At 46.1% G+C, this 17,917-nt stretch overlaps 1 protein-coding gene across 3 annotated transcripts in view; it reads right to left on the reverse strand.

Moving 5' to 3' along the window:
• The window catches only part of TSPAN11 (tetraspanin 11), a 168,338-nt gene that overhangs the window by 69,303 nt on the left and 81,118 nt on the right, over nucleotides 1–17,917 (reverse strand). The gene's annotated exons all lie outside the window — the stretch shown is intronic.

The raw sequence follows: 17,917 nt of genomic DNA on the forward strand, positions 1-17,917 counted from the left end.
AACATTTGTCTCCCTTGTTAAGAAATCATGGCCGGTTTGCAGCAATTCATATGAATCTTCTAGGAAGGTACCTAGCTGAGCATGCTTGTCTAGTGCATCTAAGGGTAACACCATAGTTTAGAACCTGCTTCAGCAAAGCACATAAACATGGGCTTACATCCATACTTACTTAGCAAAGCAATTATGCACATACCTAGTAGCCAATGTGCTCAAGTGCTTTGCTGAACTGGGGCCTTAAACATTAACGGCTTTTCACACTAAGCGTGGCCCAAAGCAGATTTTATAAGTTCATAAGCCTATTTTGCAGCCATTTAAAAACAAAACCATAACAACAAAAGCAACCTAGCAAAGCAAATGTACACTGAGTAATCTGCACTTGGAAAACTTCAAGTTCAAGGCTTTGGCTGGTTTCACACTCGCTCTCTCCTACACCCTATTCATGGGCGGGGGGGGGGGGGGGGGAGAGAAGGTTTTCTTAACTGTGGGAAAACTGCACTGTGCGTCTCATCCCTTTCACTAATTAAAAGCAGTGATTTCTAGAAATATTCATGTCAGCATAGGCCAATCACGTGAGATTTCAGCCCCAAAGATGACAAAAATCGCTAAAAATTATGAGCATCTACAAATTGGGATTAGAATGTAAACTGTTTTACAACCTTAATTAATGTATAATGATCAACATCTGTGCCCACTGTAAAGAACCCAATCCTTGTCATTTATTGAAGTTTAATTTCTCAGTTTATTCCATTGCCTCTTTTTGACCTGTAAATAATAATCCTGAGAGAGGCATTTTCCCATTACCCAGTATAGAATATAGGAATTAGAGGGTCTCAGAACCTGGGCTCCAGCCTGAGCAGGAACACCTACCCTGTTATTTTTAGTTCTGGAGTGAGAGCCCTGCAAGGACGAGTCCTGTAAGTGTCAACGATGCTACTCATAGGCATAAAATTAGGCATGCCTATAAGTGTTTGCAGGATCAGGACCCAACGTCTCGGCTTTGAGAATCAAGCTGGGTTCTCTCCTTGCACATCAACTGTAATGGGGATTCTGCAGGCCGAAGTATGTGCTCAGAGACACATGCATAAATATCACTGTCTTCAGTAAGTTTGCAAAAGTGCAACTAATTGGCCCTGTAACTGGAACTTAAAACAGTTCTGTTGATGCTCAAGAACGAATACAATCCAGCTCCCTATCTGTGAGCTTTTCTGGTTTTGCAGGGCTAACATGCTGACCACCTCCTTGGCTCATCAGCAGGCTCTGAACCTGGGATCTTCAGCATGAGGCTCAATAGCTTGAGCAAAAGGAGAAACTCCTCTAGCTGGCCGCCATAATAGAGTCTTATCCTCTTATGAGGACCAGCCCCTAGGGCCGGGGTAGTCAGCAAGCGAACTGCAATCTGGACTGCCAGGTGCTTCTGAACAGACCCCAAAATCTTTTTATTTACTTATTATCATTATTGGGTTTTTTTTTAACTTTCTCTGGAGTCTGGACCTTTACTGTACCTTGACCAAGAAATTTGGACCTTGACAAAAAATAATTGACTACCTCTGCCCTTGGGCGGACAAAAACAACCATTGTACAAGTCAGGGTTACACTGACAAGAGTAAAAAGAAAAAAGAAAAAATTTGTCACTAAGATTATGGCTCTGAATATACGTAGGCAGCAGATTTACAAAGGGTCGTTTTCAAGGTAGAACCAGAGTACAAAGAATTAATTGCTTTTATACCTTTGAATATTTGTTCTTCAAATTTACCTCCTTCTATACAAGTGTATGTGCTGTTCTATTACCAGCCGCAAGGCTAGATACCCACTTTTGAAAGGATGGTAGTTAGGGCCAAATGAATGTTTGTACCTTACCCTCTACCATACTGGGGTCTTCCCCTCCACCCCGGGGTATGCAGTCTAGCCATGACACTAATATAGTATCCTTAGGAGTAGTATTATTCACTTTAGGTTGTTGCTAACAAGGTGACCTCCTGTGTTTTTCTTGAGTATCTCCCATTCAAATATTGGCCAAACACAACTCTGCTTAACATACAAGGAGGGAAAAGAGCTCAACCAGAAACGTGACCACTGCAGACTAAGGCAAACCTTACTGTATGACTGCCATCAGTGGCAGACTTGGAAACAGGGGAAACTTGTGTAAATTGACTTCAGTGGAGCTATGCTGAGTTACACCATCAAAGCATCTGGCCCTCCAACTGCAATTAAAGACTTACACCAGAGTAAGAGGGAAATCAGGGCCTAACTCCATTGACTTCAGTGGAGAGAATTCTGATTTACTCTAGTGTAAAACAGAGGAGAATGGGGACTTTGTTTTCAAAACATCACCCTGTTCATTTCTATTGAGAACTATTGCTCACCTTCTTCACTTGCAGAGGGCTGAGATGAGCAAAACTGGATACACTTTGCTCTTAATGATACTATATGAAAGGAACCCCCTGCAGTTTTTTTTCCCCCTGAAATAACTCTCAGAGTCAGAGCCATGTCAATATCAGCATTTTACCATGACTGCATTCTTTTTCTTAGTACATAGAATCCCAGTCAGAGAACACTGTCAGCTTGATTCTCCTCGCCTGTACGCTGGTGTAAACTGGGAGTAACTCTGTTGAAGTCATTAGAGCAATATCAGGGTAAAATCAGAATCAGGCAATCTAAATGCTCACAAGGACCCATTATTAACGGACTGTTACAGTACACAAAGCACCACTGAAATGGTCTTTTTGTATAGCATCTATAGGAGGTCCATACCCATGGTATGACATTATGCATATTAAAAATTCTGGCTCAATGTAAATACTGTACATGCACTTAAATTGACTGTATTAGTGCTTTCTAGAACATAAAAGGACCAGTACTACATTATAAACCCATAGAGAGAAAATTTTCATTTTACTGTAATACTCCTGTATGTTTATGCCGCACCTGTCAACCCAGAGAAATCCCAGAGTGCTTTACCAACTACTACCACTGAAACACACGTGCTTCTGGGGAGAAACACAGCAGCTGTTTTAACAGAACAAAGCACAGAACACACAGAGTCCGAGGGATGCCAAGTGAAGTGTATCATATCCAGTTAAAACTGCAGGGACATCAAGAAGGCAGAATGTAATTAACAGAACTGAAACGAATCCAAGGTGAGAAGGGTTAACAAATAATCCTACTTACGTTAAGGTTACCATTCAGGACGTTGGTGTTATGACTCATTAAGCTCTCTGGAGCCGGGACCATCTCATTGTTATATGTCTGTATCGTACCTAGCACAATGGGGCCCTGGCCTCTAGGTACTACCATAATTAAAATAAAATAAATAATAATAAATAAATATGTTGGCTAGAGAAATGCCAAGGAACCCTGAAACCTTTCAATTGCTTTCTTTTGGAATTGGACAGCAACAAGGAAGCCAGGGATTCTGTAAGTTTTGGGATGTCACTCCTGACCGCATCTGCGGAAGTAAGGATGAAAGGGCAGAATCCAACCTCCCCAACCCTATAGAAGTATAAGAAAGAAACTCCTCAACTTAAAACTCATGGAGTTTCCTCTCCCCTCTGTGGGTTATTCCAGCACACAATGGACCCCTATAGTAACAAAAGTTAAAATAGTGAAACTAAATATAACCATGGCATTAAAGAGCTGTTCCTCTTTAGAAAGCACATGGAAAAAGTGCTGGGATACTTTGTTTTAATACAGCTATTTTACCCTTCAGAATACAAAGCAACTTGCCAAAATCTGGGAAAATGTTAAAAATTATTCCTTTCCATTAATCTTTTTTTTTTTTGAGCTCTGGAGGTGGATCATTATGCTGGTAATTTTACAGTTGATGCATTTGTTACACGGGAATCTAAGAACAGTGATTAGAATGCTTGCCTCATTAACTTGTCACTTCTCCTGCTAATCTCCTCCACACCTGCGTGTCTTACATATTGAAAAATAGTAAGGTTCCGAGAGTATTGTGAGAAATTAACATCCAGTAACATCTAGGTCAAACGATGAGAATTCAATTTTCAGGCTAGATTTTTTTGGAAAACCACAAGCTTACCAAAACCCATCTAGTTTCTGTGTTTCAGTCCGAAATTCATTTCTGACACCACCTGGGACACCAAATGCATATTGAAAAGTAGTACTTGTGGCACCTTAGAGACTAACAAATTTATTTGAGCAAAAGCTTTCGTGAGCTACAGCTCACTTCATCAGATGCATTCAGTGGAAAATACAGTGGGGAGATTTTATATGTACAAAGAACATGAAACAATGGGTGTTACCATACACACTGCAACGAGAGTGATCAGGTGAGGTGAGCTATTACCAGCAGGAGAGAAAAAAACCCTTTTGTAGTGATATTCAAGGTGGGCCATTTCCAGCAGTTGACAAGAACGTGTGAGGAACAGTGGGGGGGGGGGGGGGTAGGGAATAAACATGGGGAAATAGTTTTACTTTATGTAATGGCACATCCACTCCCAGTCTGTATTCAAGCCTCATGTAATGGTGTCCAGTTTGCAAATTAATTCCAATTCAGCAGTCTCTCGTTGGAGTCTGTTTTTGAAGTTTTTTTGTTGAAGAATTGCAACTTTTAGGTCTGTAATCGAGTGACCAGAGAGATTGAAGTGTTCTCCGACTGGTTTTTGAATGTTATAATTCCTGACGTCTGATTTGTGTCCATTTATTCTTTTATGTAGAGACTGTCCAGTTTGGCCAAAGTACATGGCAGAGGGGCATTGCTGGCACATGATGGCATATATCACATTGATAGATGTGCAGGTGAACGAGCCTCTGATAGTGTGGCTGATGTGATTAGGCCCTATGATGGTGTCCCCTGAATAGATATGTAGACACAGTTGGCAATGGGCTTTGTTGCAAGGATAGGTTCCTAAGTTAGTGTTTTTGTTGTGTGGTGTGTGGTTGCTGGTGAGTACTTGGAATTATAACATTCAAAAACCAGTTGGAGAACACTTCAGTCTCTCTGGTCACTCGATTACAAACCTAAAAGTTGCAATTCTTCAACAAAAAAACTTCAAAAACAGACTCCAACAAGAGACTGCTGAATTGGAATTAATTTGCAAACTGGACACCATTACATTAGGCTTCAATAAAGACTGGGAGTGGATGTGTCATTACACAAAGTAAAACTATTTCCCCATGTTTATTTTCACCCCCTCCCCCCCCCCGGCCCCGTTCCTCACACTTTCTTGTCAACTGCTGGAAATGGCCCACCTTGATTATCACTATCAAAAGGGTTTTTTTTTTTTTTCTCTCTCTCTCTCTCTCCTGCTGGTAATAGCTCACCTTACCTGATCACTCTAGTTGCAGTATGTATGGTAACACCCATTGTTTCATGTTCTCTATGTATATAAATCTCCCCACTGTATTTTCCACTGAATGCATCCGATGAAGTGAGCTGTAGCTCACGAAAGCTTATGCTCAAATAAATTTGTTAGTCTCTAAGGTGCCACAAGTCCTCCTTTTCTTTTTCAGATACAGACTAACATGGCTGCCATTCTGAAACCTGTCAAATGCATATTGCTTTTTTTTTTTTTTTTTTTAAAGGGGAATGTTAACAAAAGGATGGCTTCATTTTGTCAGCACCAATTCATGTGTCACTGAAACAGCATTACAAATACAACTCCAGGGTTCTCCTAAAAGAATATAATTGCTATGGTTGCTATTGAAGAGAAAAATTATACCTTCTTTTAATGGCAGTCTAAATTACTACATGCCATCACCTCACAGGGATTTTTTAAAAATCAAGTTCTCTATTAATACTTAGTCAAGTCATCAGAAATCTTTCTAGAAATGTAAAGAGTAAAAGAAATATCAGACAAAAGTGTCTTTTAAACGCCTCTTTCTTTCCTAGTAAATAAATGTGCCGAGGAAGCTAGTGGCACGCTCAGAATAAATACACTTGCCTCATGAGAAATGCTGTTTGTTTGGTGGTAAAAATAAAGCCAGGCTATTTTTTTTCCAGCAGCTCTTGAAGGTTCTTTCCCCATCAACACAGAGTTCTGATTCATTAGTTAAATGAGGATGGCAATTATGGCTCAAACCCCAAGCCCAGCATCCCGTCTGATTAGTTTGGCTAGACTCTGGGTAGATATGCAGGGAGGCGGGGAAAGAAGATTCTGCTACAGAGCTGCTCACTAGACCTACTTCACCACTATAGAGGCTGACCTGGAGGCCTGCTGAAGCCCTCTCTTGCCTGAGAGTGGACAAAAGGGGATGGTTGTGGGAAAGGATCATTACAGCAGCCCCTCTCACAAGCCTTGCACCTGACTCATGCCCGTGCATGCTGCCACAAAGGGGCCTCACGCAGAGTGGGGTCGTGAATAGCACAGGTTCCATTGCAAAAGGACCCTCTGTCTATGGAGGAAGGGACTGGATTGCATCCAACTGATAAAGTATAAGAAAAGCCAGTGCTGAACCAAGGCCTGATCTGCACACAGCCTTGTATCAACCTAGTTGCACATATACCTACACTTAAACGTGTCTCCCACTGACATAAATGACCTGTTACAGAGACACAGTAACACCACTTCCCCAAGTGGTGTCGAGCCATGATCAATGTACTGAGATCAATGCAGCATGAGTGTAGACACTACGTTACCGACGTTGACCCTTACAGTCCTCCAGCAGCTGTCCCACAATGCCTGACACTGACTGTTCTGGTCACAATTGTGAAATCTACTGCCCAGGGGGTCACGGAGACCAGAAAGCCTCCCTCTCCTTTAAAGCCCTGTGAAATGTCTTTTCCTGACTGTCCATCTTGGCAAGCACACCTAGCAGCTCTTCACTGTTGCAAACAACTGCCCATGTGTACTACATGCTCCAGACTAGCTCTGGCTTGTGTCAGGAGATGTTGAATCTCCCGGGCCTGGGGGGAGAAGAGGCTGTGCAGGCACAGTTACGGACCAGCCATAGAAATGTGGACAACTACGAGCAGATTGCATGGGGGATTCAGGAGAAGGGGGCACAACAGGGACCAAGAGCAGTGCGGCATGAAAGTGAAGGAACTGCGATAGGCCTCCCTGGCCTTCCGATATGCCTAACAGTCAATCCAGAGCCAAGCCATGGATCTGCCATTTTTACAAGGAGCTGTGCTGTGAGCCGGGATCCATTTGAGACTCTATCGTGGTCCAGTCAGTCCCAGCAGTTGAGCATGGGTGAGCTCGATGCAAACGAAGGATCCTTGGGTAAGCGTGTAAATTTATTTCCTATTACAGTGATGGCACCCCCAACTTAACATGGCACAGCTATCGACTTTGCATTAATTTACTCGTACTAGAGGTGGCAGTGGTACAACAAAGAGAGGTAGCGCTGTTTGCTTTTCATTCCCCTGTAGAGTCAGCCAAGGGGGCGCCCTGCAGAGCAGTTTGTTCATGTACACAGGGATGTTTCTTAAATCCTCCTGAGAGATCTCGATGACACTTTCATGGAGGCACTGTGCAATCCTCTCCCAAAGCTTCCAGAGATGGCAACCTTATTTCTTTCTCTGCAGGAAGACGCTTTCCCACACCAGTCAGTGATAACTTCAGCGGGCACCATTGCAGTACAGAGACTAGCAGCATATAGGCCTGGGCTGCTTCAGGACGCCAGCTGCAGCTATGTTCTCTCTGCTTTTGTTACCCTCACAAATGAGGTATCAGCTAAAATAACCACCACTTGTGGAAAACGGTGCCAGTATTCAGGGCCATTGCCTAAAATACTCATAGCTTCATGCAACTGAGCAATTCCCTCTTCATTTCCCTCATCCCTGGTGGGCCAGGCTCAGCATGGTTGGTGCTGTGAGTGGCACTGTGCACAAAACTCCAAAGCAGAAGTGTCAATAAGCAGGTCTTGTGCAAAACTTTAGGGTAGCAAGGGAGGGAGTTCTGAACCTTAACATTTGATTTCTGTTGCAACTATACTGACAATGGTACCTCTGTGTGTTTTATCTGCAGCTGCAGCAGCCTTGAGGGTTCCCCCTACACACCCATGGAATGCCAGAGCCAGATAAGGCAGAGAAAGAAGAGGACTTGGGAATGACATGTTCAATGAGATCCCGCAAGCCAGTGCTGCATCAGACTGTGAACAGAGGGCCTGGAGGGTGAACACTGAGCACAGCCTGGAAAAGGAAAGAGCAGACTGGAGCAAGGCCCAGGACTCCCAGCAGGGAAAGGAGACGGAGCTGCACAAGGACATAATGGGGCTTCTCCGGCAGCAAACACAGATGCTGCAGACTCTTGTGGACCTACAGGTTCAACAATCATGGGCTCATCTCTTTTTGCAATCCATGCAGCACCTCCCTACACCATTCCATGTCGAACCGGGGATCACAGACGTCCCCTGGTGGGAAGTGGTAGGGGTACATTAAGGACAACTACAGCTTCACATACATGACATGTGAAAACTAAGGTTGCTGTATGTGTAACTAAACTGGATATGAGTGTTCTTTCCCCGGTCAAATTGTATTCCATTAATATATTAAGTTTTTAATGTATTTGCTTTTAAATTGCACATAATTTTTTTTTTACATTTATTTTATTACTGAATAATTTGGAACATAATTCACCTTGATTAGTTCACATGCTGTAGAGTGTCCAGCAGTTCTGAAAGCACCTGTTTACTTATTACTGTACAGTGTGACACAACTCATAGGATCAGTGACAAACAGTTTAATAATCAAAAATGTACAAGCGCTGCACAATTCCTAACAGGTCCCAAAACAGCAGGGTCAGGCAGAACACGGTACACTACAATGCATTACTATGGCTCATGGTAAAAATGCTCTTTCAAAGCCTCCCTGAGCAGCATAGCTCTATATTGAGCTAGGGCAGAGGTGCGTAAACTGCGGCCCGCGGGCCACATCTGGCCCGCGGGACCATCCTGCCTGGCCCCTGAGCTCCCGGCAGGGGAGGCCAGCCCCCGGCCCCTCCCCTGCTGTTCCCCGCCCCCCACAGCCTCAGCTTGCCGTGCTGCCAGCGCTCTGGCCCACCGCTCCTGCTGGGCAGTGGAGCAGTGCGGCTGGCTCTGGCATGGTAAGGGGGCGGGGAGCGGCGGTTCCTGGGGGGCAGTCAGGGGACAGGGGGAGGTTGGATGGGTCGGGAGATCTGGGGGAGGGGGGAGGTCAGGGAACAGGGGGGGATGGATAGGTGTGGGAGTCCCAGGGGTGGCCTGTCAGGGGGCGGGGGTGTGGATAGGGGTCGGGGCAGTAAGGGGACAGGGAGCAGGGGGGGGTTGGATAGGTCAGGGATTCTGGGGGGGGGATAGTCAGGGGACAGGGGGCGGTTGGATAGGTGTGGGAGTCCCAGGGGGCCTGTCAGGGGGCGGGGGTGTGGATAGAGGACGGGGCAGTCAGGAGACAGGGAGAAGGGGGAATTGGATAGGGGGTGGGGTCCTGGGGGGGCGGTCAGGGGACAAGGAGCGGGGGTGGGTGGGAGGGTTGGATGGGTCGGGGGCTCTGAGGGGGGCAGGAAGTGGGAGGGGGAGGATGGGGGTGGGGGCCAGGCTGTTTGGGGAGGCACAGCCTTCCCTACCCGGCCCTCCATATAGTTTTGCAACCCTGATGTGGCCCCCGGGCCAAAAAGTTTGCCCACCCCTGACTTAGAATCTGGAACTTAGCTTACAGTTTTGCTGGACCCTGGAGTTTCAGTGACCAGATGTCCCGTTTTTAAAGGCCTGTTTTTTGGGACTTTTTCTTATATAGGCGCCTATTACCCTCCACCCCCTGTCCTGTTTCTTCACAGTTGCTATCTGGTCACCCTACATTGAGCTCTTCTCATAGCCCTTGTGCTGACTGTTTAAACTCAGCAAACAGCCATCCCCCCTCTGCCCTAGCTGCAGCTTCTTCCCTTTGGTTCACAAATATTATGCAGGACATAACAGGCAGCTAAAACCACTGGGATATTTTTTTCACTGTGATCCAGTTTGGTGAGTAAGCAACACCATCATCCTTTCAATCTACCAAACACAATTTCAATTGTCATTCTGCACCTGCTGAGCCACTAGTTGAATTCTTCCATGGCGCTGCCCAGCTGGCCGACATACAGCTTCATGAGGTAGAGGAGCAAGAAATAGGCTGTGTTCCCCATGATTACTACTGGCTTTTATGCATTGCCACTGGTAAACCATCATTTGGGAAAGAAATGCCCTGTTTATAGCTTTCTGAATGGTCCTGTGATCTTAAAGACGTAAGCATCATTCATGTTCCCTGGCCAGCCCACACTGATGTCAGTGAAGTGTTACCTGTGATCCAGCAATGCTTGCACAGTGATAGAAAAGTAGCCCTTTCCGTGGATGTACTCTGTGGCAAGATGGTTTGGTGTCAAAATAGGTATGTGTGCTGTCTATTGCTCCATCACAGTTCAGGAACCCTACTGCCGAAAATCCGTCCACTATGTCCTGCACCGAGTCAGTCTTGCTTAGCAGGAGAGGATTAATGCATGACAACAGCCCCCACAATGCATGACAACAGCCCCCACAATGAATTTTCCAATTCCAAAATGATTTTCACTGACTCAGCAATCCAGCACCGCAAGTTTCCACAAATGTGATCGCCGCTCACTTCTCCACGATCAGTGCAGCTCTCACTCTGGTGTCCCTTGCGTTGGGGCGAGCTCGGCACACAGATCCAGGAATGTAGCCTTGTGCATCTGAAAGTTCTGCAGCCCCTGCTTGTCATCCCGAATCTGCGTTATGATGTAAACCCACTAGTCAGTGCTCATTTCTTGGGCCCATAAGCAGCACTGCATGATTTGCAGCTGCTTTGTGAATGCCACCGCATGTCCCACAGTGATCTGTCCTCCGTGAAACCATCATGTTCCACGCTGATTCGGTTCTTCTTATGGCAATGCAGATACTAGAATATTCTGCATTCGGTGCTTGCAAAGCTCAAGACAATTGTGCAGAGCTGTGCAGGCCCCATGCTTCTGTCAGAGATGGCAGAGAGTGATGAGGGCCACGCAAGTTAGTGAGATTTTTTTTTTTTAAAGTGCAAAAAATTATGGGCTATAGATGACATTATGGGATGGAGACAGCTGCACACTGGGAAGTTAATTCCCCCATTTGCGACTCATTTCTGCCCCATCAGGCATTGCCAAAACTTCCCAAAAGACAGTGCACTGGATGGTGGTGGGTGGCCCACTGCGCTGTCCATCAACACAAGCACTCCTGAGGATGCACAAGTGACATATTAATTGCATGGCCAAATTATGGGGGCCAAAGTCTGTAGTGCAGACATGGCCTCAGACTACTCACAAACACACAGAAGAGTTAAGAACAGCAGGTCAAATGCTGTTCAATTTACTTCAACTGAAGCTAATGAGGCTCCTCACATGAGTAAAGTGAGAAACAAGGTAGAAGAGGATTGTGGCATACAATTAAAGCCTGGGTTAAAAAATAGTCCAAGGCACTGATCCCGCAAGCAGCTCCACCAAGGCTGACCACACTGGGATCAGGCCTCTTGCTCTAGGGTTGCCACTGGTCCCAGTTTTCCCAGGATCAGCCCTTTTTTTTTTTTTAAAAAGGTAGCTGTCCTGGGAAATCTGTAAGTCTTCCCATTTTTGTTGGTCTTGCCCCATCTTGTTCCCGCAACCTCTAGTGACTGCAAAGTGTAAATGGGGAAGGATGGAGCAGTCAGGACCTGCGCAGATGGATCTCTAGCTCTCGAGGGTCTGGGAGCTGAGACAATGGGGTGATTCAGGAACAGTGGGTGGGACAGAGGGAGCGCGGCACCAGCAGCACCCAATCACCACCGCACAGATACCAGCGGTGGGTGTCACTGCCAGATGGGAGTGGGATAGATCTGGCTGGCACCAGGTTTTGCTTGGAGAAGTTGGTCACTGGGGCAGCCCCATGAGCAGGAACCCACAGAGGCTGCTCCCCTCTCCTGAGAGTGGGATGGGTGGAGTCTCAATATTCAAGAGGTGGCAAGCTCCGTAGAATGGGTGATGAGGAGGCTCAGGTGGGAGCAGGGAGAGGAGGTGGTGGTGAAGGGACCCACTTAAGGAAGCACCCAGAGGTGCTTGGGGTTGAGCAACAATGATCCCCTCCCAGCTGCCACTGCCCACTACAACATCAGGTTAGCTCCCCAACCTCCGTTCTCTTATGTGCCCAAGTGCAGCACACACCACCATGCCCGGGTCAGGTCTGAGGGCATGGCTGCGCTTGCTATCCTCCGTGGGGAAAAAGGCGAAGCTCATTCCAGTGACAGGCCAGGAATGCCCACACTGGGAATGGAAGGAAGCTTTCCTGAAGGGGCAGGCCAAGACTACAGCCCAACTTTCCAGCCAGGCTGTAACCTCAAGCACTGAAGCATGGATGAGTAAAAGGAGAACTGAAGGGCTGGTTCACTTTTTGACTTCCTTTAAAAAACACACAATGCCTCCCAACTCCTCCCCCCAAAAATATGTTTGTTTTGTTTGTTGAATGTTTGTTAGTTAAGTTAGTTCTGATTCTCTGTTCCTTCCCTGGGGACTACATCTTCTCATGGTGGGAAGGCTTGTGTCTCCCAATGACCCTGGGAACTGTTGTTGTTGGAATTTTGTCTCCTGGTAGGGCCTCCCACGCTGGACATGTCAAAGGGTAGGGACCAGACGAAAAGCTATCTGCTAGTCCTCCAAGTTGGGGGTTGAGCACTAGTCCAACAGCCTATCCTTGTGAAAACATTAAGTTATAGAACATAACAAGGATTCAGATTCAGATGTTTTTCTGTTATTTGGTTGCTGCTCCACATTGTGTGTGTGTGTGTGGGGGGAGTTAAATTAGTCTCTCTTCCTCACACAATTCCTCCCGAATTACCTCCTCCCCAGTTCTAGCAAATTAAACACATCACAGACAGCAGCAATATTAGTGATGTCAGCATGCACACACCGAGTAAACCAGATGTGATGCAAAATCACTTGCTATTCCACATTATTTGGAATAAAAGTTAAAGAGGCGAGGTGTGGTTCTTTAGACAACTCCTCCCAACTCCCTCCCCCAACATCAACTTAAGCACAGCAGCAATATTTGTTCTGTGACTGCAGTGCCACACACAGAAAAGTAAAAAAACCTAAGATTATTATCAGGGGCTGTTAGCAAGGGCAACTACTTGCTGCCCTTTCCACCTTATTTGGAAGAATGTAAGTTAAAGGGCAAGAGAGAACGTATATTCCCTCCGAAGCTACCTCTGCCTCCCACAGCACACCAACAATATATGTTCTGTGAACAGTCAGCATCACCCATAATAGTAAACAAAGCCATTAAAGAGTAAAATCACTTGCTCTTTATGCAGTATTTGGAATTCAACAAAGCTAAATGTGTGTGCGCGAGCGTGTGAGTGCGTGTGTGTGCGCGTGCGTGTGTGCGCATGCGTGTGTGTGCGTGTGTGCGAGAGAGAGGGATAAAGGTGTGTTTCTTCACACAACGCCTTCCAAATCCTTCCCCATGCCTAAGGGGACCTAATACATGAACATCCCCTCAGTGTCCTCCTCCTTCCCCTTTCCAGCCATGTCCTCAGGGTCTTCCCGTAGGCTGCAAGCTGGTGCCCTGTGTTCCCCTAGAACACAACCTTAGTGTAAGACAGTGTCTATTTGTTTGGATGAATGAAAGCCTCTCCACATTCCCTGTGGAGCGAGATGTGTGCCTGTTGGAGACAAAAGCATCCGCTGCACTAAAGAGGTGCTCCAAATAGATGCTTGATGGTGGGCAGGAGAGGCTGGTGACAACCACCCGATGAAATGTTGGCCACACATCCTTCATCAGCTGCCAATAACAAAGAGGGTCTGAGTTAGTGGGTACCAGCATCACATCTTGAAAATATCCCTCTACCTTCCTCTCAGCAGCAGAGCATTCCTCCTCCTCAGGACTGGACCAGGCAACGTGGACCCCTCCAAAGTTCTCCAGTCTGTGCCAAAGGGAGGAGGATTTTTTGCTCTCTGCCTCAGCAACACCCATGGTGGTACTCTCCTCCTGCTGCAGCATCTGCTATGGTGTTAGGTCTTGGTGGTGAAGGTATCTTCAATGACCAGAGGCAACAGCTTCAAGCCACAATGTCTGTCAGTGTCTTTTTCACCTGGATTGTTCTTGCCTCACTGTACCCTGCCTCAGTTTTCCCAAGAAGGAAACCATGGTACTTTTGAATCGGGTCTAGATATGTTGCCACCCAGTACTGCTCCTGCTCCTTGATGCCTTGGAGATGGCAATTTTCGAGACAGCATGACTCCCACCAAGGATTCCCCAGTGAAGTCACTGTTACTGGAAGTGGGTCTGTATGCATCTCAGTTCTCTCTCCAGCAGGCACAGCAAGAGAATTACTTGGCTGACCCCAGCATCGTCCTCACTGACTGGCTGTGTGACTTCACAGTCCTGTAGGAGATTAACTTCTTCATAACCAGCCAATGGGCAGGTACAATTTGGAGGCTGGTGTGGAGCCATGGAGATAGAATGCTGCTACGGAGTCCCTGCACATAAAGACATGCCAGCGTGTGAAAGGTGGAGTTCACCTGGTCACCACCGCCTGCATCACCTGTGGTGGTGAGGCAGTTTGTATGAGTCCTGCAGTTGTCTAAGTGTGCAGCACATTGCACTGGACCGGCTGAAGATGCTGCAGAGCTTCCTGGCCATTGTCAATAGTGTCTGCACTGGCGCATCATGATCTAGAAATTTCTTGCTTACTGCCTCAGTCTGTCAAGGCAAGGGACATGCTGGAAACCACTATCCTGCATTATTTTGTGATTTTGCTCCAACATCCATTGGCAAAACCCAGCAGAGATGTGTGGAGCCCAGGCCCCTCCTCTGTGAGAGCACACATTTTGTCCAAGATGTCACTAGAGGTGTGCTCTTTTTCACTCCCATGCATGGAGAGTGGTGTGACGTTGAATGAGGGTGTACGTGTTGCCAATGCTGTTGCTCACCCAGTGGTTCTGTAACAGACAGAGACCACATGTCAGTGGTCAGGTACACATTCCCGCCTTCACACTACCCAGCCCACGCTGTACTGTGCTTCTCACAGCAGCACACAGATCTGGCGCTGCCTTTTTAGCAAAATAGGAGAAGCTGCCTAGGGATCTGCCACTTGGCGCAGCTGCAGCCTCAAAGCATCTGAACCCTTCACCTTCCACCGGGGAGAAAGGAAGCGTGTCCACGGCCAGCATCCTCACACGTTCTGTAGCCAGTTTCACTGCCATAAGGGCCTTGCGATGATATTTTTGCCTGCTTCTGAAAAGACTCCACTGTGGTCCGTGGAGTGATCCTGCCTGATTTAGCAGATGAGATCATGGGAAGTGTTGGTGGTGTCAGCCTCTCTGACTCAGTAGACCCAGTGCTTGTTTGCTTTCCTCCTGAGCTAACCTTTTGCGGCACGTTTGTGTTCCATACGTTTTAGCAGGCCCAGTGTCACCAGTCTTTTGGTGTCATGGACCCGATTGACTCTATGTCGGTACAGGTGGCCAATGGCAGAGGCACTGTCCCCAGCATCAGGCTGGGAATGGTTCCAAACCCAGAAACTTGCCTGTTTGCCTTTGGCAGGAAGGGACTGGGGTCTTATAGCTGGTGATGGTTGCTGCTGAGTTAAATGCAGCGTGGAAGCATTGCCTACTTCCCCCTAAACAATGTCCAGCCGAGGTGGAGGCGGTGACCTGTTCCCCACCTATGGGCTGTGACTAACAGTCACAACCTTTCCAGAACTGATTGAGCTGATGGCCTCTGGACTGATTGAGCCTGCTGCTGCTGTGCTGGCTCAAGAAAAAGAAACTTCGTGTAGTGCCAGACTAACCTCTTTTTCCTTCTCACCACTAGCATCACCATCACCTGCACCTGGAGTGGTCCATTCTGCCCCAGGATCCTCTTCAGAGGAGCCTCATGCCTCTGGGACAGTCAGATCTACTGGTTCCCCTACCTTCGCTTCCTGGAGTTCACACTGCAGCGCCAACCCAACAGCTTCTCCACTGAGCAAGACTCCAGAAGCAAAGGTCTTCCTTCCTCCTCCCGCTTCTGAAGCACTGCACAAAAGAATCCTGCTTGTGCGAAGCCTCAAGCTACGGTCTCCTGGATCAACTAACGCAGCTCTCGGACTGCGGCCGTACGAGCAATGAGGAGACATTGCCGCTTGAACCGGCAGCGCTGTCAGAGTCTGATCTTTTTCTTTGAGGAGACTGAAATAACTGCTGCTTTACAGTCCCTGTTTTCCTCTTGCAAAAAAGTGGGGGGGAGGAGGGGAAGGCAGGCTTCATGGAAGTGAGGTGAAATCAAGGAACAGTTGCTGCTACACACAACAGTAGAATCATCAGCCAGCGCAGGTATAGGGTCAGAAAAAGAACACCTTACTGTCCCACTGCTGGGAGAATCTTCTCCAAAAGCTACGGCTTCCTATATTTCTTTCCCCAAAGATGCAGTCTATTTGGCTGTGGAGCTCCACACAAACTTCAGGAGGCTACACTGAACCGACTAGGGATAAATGTGCCCTCATTCTATGAAAACATACCCACGGCAACACGTGACAGACGACACAGAAGTGGCATTTCCAACTTCAGCTCGAAACGAAATCGGAAACTCGGAACAAAAAGCTAAAGTCAAAATGAAACAGAAACTCAGAACAGAATGATAAAGCTGGAACGAAACAAACAAAAAATTCAGAATGAAATTCTAAAGTTGGAACAAAACAAAATGGTAACATCAAAACAAAATAAGACAGTTTACAAATTTCTCCAATTGCTCTGAAAATCTCTTGTTGAAAGTTTCGTTGAGGTCGATTCAAGTTTGCAAAAATATTCCTTTGATGGTATCTTCTGATGTAAAATGCTTTCATCAGAAAATTCTCAACCAGCTCTCCACAGTATCTATGTGGAGCCTCACAGAAGTCAATGGGACTCTGCATCGAGGCAGGAATCCGAGGGCATGGAGCAGTTTCTAAGATAAGGGCCTAAAACATGACGATGTGTATGAAAGAAAACTAGTAAAAGAAAACGGAACTCTATCCTGTATTTAATAATAATGGCCACAGGTCAGGTTTTTCCTGGCCCTTAATAACAAGCTGGAGGAGTTGAGGCTAGAGGCAGGGCGGTCTTGCTATCTTTTTCCTGTGGATTATGGCACGTAAAACAGGAGTTGCTGGTTGTTAAACAAGCTGCTATTACCCTGTTCATTAAAAAATAAATAAAAAGAAGACCGTTCCTCTCCAAAACTCTCCAACTGTAAATTCCCGCTGCAAGAATGATGAAATGCCAGATCTTAAATAAATAAAGCCAAGAAGTCACGGTTTCTTTTGGCAGACCAGAGACGAAGTAATGGGAAGGTCTAAAGAGACAAAGATCAGTTAAATGTGACCCCAGATGTAAATTCTGTTTAAACAAACAAATAAATAAATAAATAAATAGCTGTAATAAACTCGAGGAAAACTGCATCAATGTTTCCATGACATTAAACAACAAAAAAGGAAACAGTTTAAAAAGAAAATAGACATCTCCCTCCAGCATTTGCAATGCAATTATCGCAACATAATGCAAGTGAATAACAACCTGAAAATGTAAAGGTCAGGACTGTTTTTGGTGATCAGGTAGAGAGAGAGAAATGATCAAAATAAAGAGAGTCTCATCAATGAAAACTAAATTACTTTTTAAAAAGTAGTTCCGTTTTAACTTCCAAAGGCGATGGCAGTAAAATAGAGATGGGAACTTTTAAAAAAATATATAATATTTAACTAAAAACAAAAAGTCACACTTGAAGTATAATAATCCTCTGCATTTACACAACACCTTTCATTGAAAAAAATAAAATTAAAAAAAATCACAAAGCACACATGTCACCATCATTCTGATGCCCTATCTTGCTGTGTGCTGTACAGACACCTAATGAGAGACAGTCCTTGCCCTAAAGCATTTACAATATAAATAGACAGGACAGACAAAGGGTGGGAGAGGAAACAGAGCCACAGAGAAACGAGGTGACCTGCCCAACATGATACATGGCC

The sequence above is a fragment of the Chelonia mydas genome, chromosome 1 (genome assembly GCF_015237465.2).
Source record: "Chelonia mydas isolate rCheMyd1 chromosome 1, rCheMyd1.pri.v2, whole genome shotgun sequence".
In the NCBI taxonomy this organism is placed as follows: Eukaryota; Metazoa; Chordata; order Testudines; family Cheloniidae; genus Chelonia; species Chelonia mydas.